Source organism: Phyllobates terribilis, unplaced genomic scaffold (assembly GCF_046119375.1).
Source record: "Phyllobates terribilis strain yellow unplaced genomic scaffold, ASM4611937v1 Scaffold_1__5_contigs__length_1240528914, whole genome shotgun sequence".
NCBI classification, from domain to species: domain Eukaryota; kingdom Metazoa; phylum Chordata; class Amphibia; order Anura; family Dendrobatidae; genus Phyllobates; species Phyllobates terribilis.
Genome location: NW_027362761.1, coordinates 881,104,818 through 881,111,440, shown reverse-complemented (window position 1 = coordinate 881,111,440; position 6,623 = coordinate 881,104,818). Strand labels below are relative to the sequence as shown.

General features: G+C 41.9%; 1 long non-coding RNA gene across 1 annotated transcript; it reads right to left on the bottom strand.

Moving 5' to 3' along the window:
- Positions 1-597: 597 nt before the first annotated feature.
- On the bottom strand, positions 598-3,921 carry LOC141154198 (uncharacterized). Its single transcript, XR_012247412.1, has 2 exons — positions 3,586-3,921; positions 598-839 (listed from the first exon to the last, which is right to left on the bottom strand). It is a non-coding gene; the product is annotated as an uncharacterized lncRNA (long non-coding RNA).
- Between the last annotated feature and the right edge of the window lie 2,702 nt (positions 3,922-6,623).

Genomic DNA, 6,623 nt, shown 5'->3' with positions numbered 1-6,623 from the left:
AGTAGAGCAAAATAAAAACATTTTTTAGTTCAGAATTATTATTGTGGAACATAACTTCATTCAGGTGATTATTTAACAATTACACCTCCTTTCTCCTCTCAAGCACTGAGGCTGGGCTCCAATCTGTCCTACGATATATTATACTTTGAACATGTGGAGGCGAGAAAGCGACAAGAGTCATCCATACTTCAGAATCCGGATTCGAAAGGAAAAGTTAGTAAAAAAAAAAAAAAAACACACACTAGCCATTAGTCAGAAGTCAGGTGGACACATCATTTTTGAGGCTAGTCTACTTATAGTAAAAGTACATTGTATAATAGTTGACTCAGGAAATGGCCTATAAATTGTGCTAATTTTGCTTTGCATTGTGGTAATTTGGTCCTGGTTGCTTGAACAGCCCTGAAGCCATGTCACCTCAACATGAAACACACTGAACGATAAGAAACGTGTCCATTTTGCAGAGAACAGCCCCGGATCAGGAGCCTCTCTACACTTCATCCTTTTGCCTTCAGCATCACCTGTGAATTCACGCTCTTCATAACCACCAGATTTCAAGAAAAGTTATGACATGGATAGATTTTGAAGGGAAGAGGAAGATTTCTTGATTGTGTGATTTATTACAATTAGATTACAAAATATGACTTAAGAAAATAAATAAATCATAAAAAAAAAAATTAGGAAAAATAAGCAATTCTTGGAGATGGAGTTTTCCAAAGCCTCAATGTCCAGTTATGAGAGTCTTGTAGAAATCAGGATTATAGTAACTTCTGACAGTTCATGTTCTTCTCAGAGCGGCAGGCGGGCAGAAGACCACCCATCTTGGAGAGTTCCTGAGCGTCCTGCAGAAACACAAAAATACAAACCCTTCAGTAAGAAGTTATCTACGTCTCCACATTAGGAACCCAAATGAAGGAGCTGATCTAATTGAATTTCCATTTTTAGCTGCAAAACCCGTTTAGCTTGTTTCTCAGGACTAAGGTGAATTACCCCAACAAGCATTGAACAAAGTACAATGAATGTTAGGTGTGACATATACTTGAGAAACATGTACTGTGCCAAGCATATTATGCCACATGCATTTATTGACCTGCTTAGTACACGTCGTGGCATGTTTTTTGGACGCACATATTTCTTTACACGTCTCCTGGTATAGTTTGACTTTAAGCAAACAAGAAGAAAATAGACACACTGCTTTGTGATAACAAGAATACTGTAGGTCTGTAGTACTATTCTAGACTAGAGGAATTAAGAAAAAATACAAAAACCTAAAAAGGACTCAAGATGATCTGTCAGGATGACACTAGTGTGAACAGGGCCTGAAACGGTTATAAGTCTAGTGTCCATCCACTCCAGCTATGCAGCATCTGCACAAGCATAAATCATGTGTGATTGCATTATGGCTCCATGGACACGACAGTAAACGGTATAAGGCTTTATTCACACATCAGTATTTGGATGCCAAAATACGGAACAGATGTCAATCTTTCAATTCTAGATTACTCTGTAAATTCATCTCCTGGTTTCGGCTTACAAACATCGATGCAAAATACTTGTGTGTGAATAAGTCCTTAAGTGAATGTCATCTGTGTAAGGAGCCGGCCACCACCACTGTGCCACACTGTTTAGTGGCCGCTTCTGGGTACTGCAGATCAGCTTCTATTACATGAACAGGAGCAGATCTGCAGTACCGGCAGCGGCCACTAAACAGTGTGACAGAGGTGGTGTCGAAACCCCATCATTAGGAATAATTAAGATAGTTCAGATACTGATGACCTATCCTGTGAATATGTCATCAAGATCAAAGTGGCAGAAAACCTCTTTAGTTTGTAAGGCTGTGTGCCCACGTAGCATTTTTCAAGCGTTTTTGATGCGGAATTTCCGCAGCGGAAACGCTTGTAAAACGCTTGGTAACACGCACCCCATGGTCCCCAATGGGATTCCGCAAGTTCTATGCACATGCTGCGGATTTTTCCGCAGCGTTTATGCTGCGTTCAAAAATCCGCAGCATGTCATTTAATTTTGCGTTTCCGCAAGCAGAATTGCCTTTGTTCAATGCATAAAAAACGCAAGGCAATTCCGCATGTGGAAAACGCGTGATAAACGCGCGAAAAAAGCGCGATAAACGCGTGCGGAATTCCGCATGCGTTTTTCCGGGAGAGGACTTGCATTTATGCAGCAGAAATTTTCTGCTTCATAAATGCAACGTGGGCACATAGCCTTATTCTGTAATGTGACTTTATATATACACAGGTGCTTCTCACTAAATTAGAATATCATCAAAAAGTTCATTTATTTCAGTTCTTCAATACAATAAGTGAAACTCATATTATATAGTCATTACAAACAGAGTGATCTATTTCAAGTGTTTATTTCTGTTAATGTTGATGATTATGTCTTACAGCCAATGAAAACACAAAAGTCATTATCTCAGTAAATTAGAATACTTTATAACAACAGCTTGAAAAATGTTTTTACAATCTGAAATGTTGGCCTACTGAAATGTATGTTCAGTAAATGCACTCAATACTTGGTCGGGGCTGCTTGTGCATCAATTACTGCATCAACAACTACTCAATTATATAGAGCCATGACACCAGTAGTCCCGCACTGTCAGCAGGAAGACAAACTGCTGCTCTGTTGCTGTGATGTCAGTGGAAGTCTATAACCACTCTGTGCTGGCGGAGAACGGCGCCGGGTACAACAGGCAGCAACTACCTGCCTGTTAATGCTTAAGGCGTATTCAATCTCCAAGATCCTATCCCAATATGTAGTAGGTGTAATAATAGTAATATTAGCAAATACCTACAATTAGAAATGTAGTATAGTATTTTTGATTCGCTATGCCACTTTCATGTGCAGGCCTTGCAGGACCTTAGGTATCCATGGTTATGACCACAAGCAACAAGCGCACTGTCACTTTATCAGTGAACGTAACCGTGGATACCTAAGGACCTGCAATACCTGCACATGAGGAAAGAGAGATAGCGAATCAAAAATACTATACTACATTTCTAATTGGAGGTATTTGCTAATATTATTATTATACCTACTATATCTTGGGAAATGGGAATACCCCTTTAAGCACATTTTTTTTGCAAGTCCTGGATATCCCCTTTAAGTATCCAGAGAAAGGTCCTCAGTAAATAATCGGAATGATAAATGTAGATATTCACAATGATAACGGCTAGCGGTGACCACTGGGGTATCCACATGGCCTGCGTACAGTAGGGAGAGGCGCGCTTGTGTCCCCAATCCTCGAGGCTGAATACGTCTACGCAATATAAGACTTAAATGGGGCATCTCCAGACAAGACCACCAGTTCGGCCCAAAGTGGATCCCCCAATAATCACCTCATCTTATGGGTGGTCTTAGTAACAAGACCCTTAGGCTGGTGAGTTGCCCACAATCAGCTGACAGCTTCACCTATGGATGGTGCCACCAGCGCCCCAGACACAGCCCCTGCCCCCTGCAGTGAGGGGAGACCCCTGTAGGAGGTCCGTCCGCTGTGTGCCGGGGGGCAGAGTACATGCTGGGGTCTGATCGCCGCCTCCGGGGGATTACACAGCAGACGGGGCCGATACTCACTGACTCAGGGCAGCAGGTAGATGAACACCAGTAACACCAGGTCAAACAGGAAAAAGATCCAGAGATCGAACCAGTAGGAGTGGTGAGACAGAGTCCGCAGGCAGCCGTGCGCCTCCCTCCGCCGCTCTGCCCGTACTGCCGGCACCTGCCCTGCTCCGCCGGCGCCCTCCGGCTGTGCCCGCTGCCGAGTCTCCATGCTGCGCGCTGCTGGTGTCTCACAGACAGCAGTGAAGTGTGAGGAAGGCGGTCACCGAGCACTGGTCATGTGACAGGAAGCAGTGCTGGGAGCGGTCACATGACAGGAAGCTGTGACATCACCTCTATGCAAAGTAGGGGAGAGGCGCACGTGGTGTACAGGCGTCACCTGAGCTAGGGAGGAGACCACGTGTGCTGTCACCATGGCAACCAAGAGTTCAGCTGGGGCGGAAGATCTAGACATGAAGAAGTTATATATACACATATATACAATAAAGTGACGTGCTACGAGATCACTGGTACATAACCAGTGTAAAGGGCTGCAAAAGGTCAATGACTTATAAGTAAAAAGCAGCCGTGTATAATGTGCACATAGTAAAGGGGTGGTCCACTGCTAGGCCACAACCCCATCCTGCTGCCATAGCCATGACTATTTGTCCAAAGGCGTGGACAGTGACGCCAGTGCTGATACCATACTGAAGTTGGTTTCTTATTCAGCAGTTTCTTTTTTTCCATTTTTATAATTACAATAATAAAGTACAATGCAGAGAGGAGCCCTGGTACGCTTGAAAGCAGCCACAAAATAAAAGTGGCACAAAAATGGGCATCAAAGTGGGCACTGAGGGGCGTTATTGAAAGGGTTAAATGACGTTGGGCTACTGATCTCACAACAGCATTACATACATAGTGATGGCCCGCATCAAATTCAGGTCCCTCCGGCCTGGCCTAAATGTGTTCTGGGCATCAGAACGGGCATCAAAACATGCTAATAACACTTTTCACAGATTTGAATAAGTAACTGATGTTTTTCAGGGGTTAAATAACTTTGGGCCATTGATCTCACCCCAGCATTACATACTTAGTGATGGCCCGCATAACATGCAGATCACTCCAGCCTGGCCCAAATGGGTTCTGGGCATCAGAATGGGAATCAATGCAGGCAAATAGCAAATGTTTACAGATTTGGATAAGTAACTGGTGCCTTTCAGGGATTAAATGACTTTGGGCCACTGATTTCACACCACCAGTTCATACATAGTGATGGCCCACATCAAACTCAGGTCACTCTATCCTGGCCCAAATGGGTTCTGGGCATCAGAACGGGTATCAAAGCAGGCTAATAGCCACTTTTCAAAGATTTAAATAAGTAACTGGTGTTTTTCATTGGTTAAATGACTTTGGGCCACCGATCTCACACCACCAATACTCAGATAGTCTGAGGCTAGATAAAGACTGTCCTCAGCTGAAATGTTGCCACATCTTATGGGCTAATAAAGTCCCTTTTTACACAATTTTTGGAGTGCTGCTGTAAAATATTCATTTCCTAATTATAAAAGTATACATAACCGTGCCCTTACTTGAATGTAAGAAAGTGTTATTTTTCTAACAGCTGCCTACTTCTCTTTTGGATTTTATCTATCTACACATTATCCAGAAAAATAGATCAAAAGCAGCACCAAAGAAAAAACAGGTGCAAAGCCCCCCAGGTACACACCAGTCCTGTATGCATCAAAAAGAGAGTGGAGGCAGCACACAAACGAATAGTGAAAAAATCTCCTCTTTATTAGCCCATGTGACTGTAGCAACGTTTCGGCCCAAAGATGTGGACCTTTTTCAAGCAATGTGAAAGTGCAATGTGCCAAATATTTAAACCTGCTTAATCACACAAATTGATTTAGCAGTAATTATGATAATAAAAACATTTAAGACATGATACAGATACAATCAATACATCATTAATCATGATACATATAATATGTGCAATACATGAAGTGCAAAAAGTGCTAAAGTGACAAAAAAGTTTCAATCATCATTATAAAAGCCATTTCTATCAATAATTGATTATAAACACCAGCTGTATAGATATAAAAAGCCACATGACTCACCCCTTAATGTAAACCCGAGAAACGCCGAAATCTCGGCGTCCCTGTTATCTCTATTGCGCATGTCCGGAAGGAATATCAAAATTCTGGAGCGCAAATGCGTTCCAAAGACCGGAAGTACCGGCACCATACTAGAAAGACTGACCGCGCATGCGCCAGAAAGCGCATATACGTCCCACACTGCGGTCACAGTTAGGCATACAGCCCAGGCATCCATATTTACTAAGGGCAGATCGCCCAAATCCATCTATGTCTGTGCACTGCACATATATATACATTTCATATAGTACAGCAGGGGACACAGCACTGTAGTGCGTATTATAACAAAATATAGCATCTATTGAAGAAAAGAGTATCGGACATTTCACCTGAGAGGCATAGGAACGCCCCCCATTAGCTGGAGATGGCAACCCAGTGGCCTTACTGGGGTGGGAGACAAATGCTCAAAGTGCATAGTCTTAACCCTCCCATAACACAGGTTAACTAATAATCCATATACTCCCATCGATAATTATATCAACCCCTCAGTACATTATAGATAGATACTTGGTCCTATGGAGCCCAACTCATATCTTTTGTCATACTATTCCTATACAAACATTGCGCTATTTCAGATGAAATATAAAATTATTAAATTATCAATTTTGATAGGGATGAATCATGTCCTCAAACATCAAACAAAAAATCTACAAAAAATAAAAAATAAAAATTAATAACAAATATAATAAATGACCACACTATTTTAGACTAGGAAATAATCACTGGGAGGAAACAGGCAAGCAAATATCCTTAAAGAGTTACATTCAACTTATAATAAACATTTAATCCGTACGGTTTTAAAGTTCCAAGTCCATTCCAATTCTCTGATTTTCAACAAACGAACCCTATCGCCACCTCGTCTCAAGGGTGGTATGTGATCAATAATTCTACATTTCAATTTTTTTTCTGAGTGTTGCATCT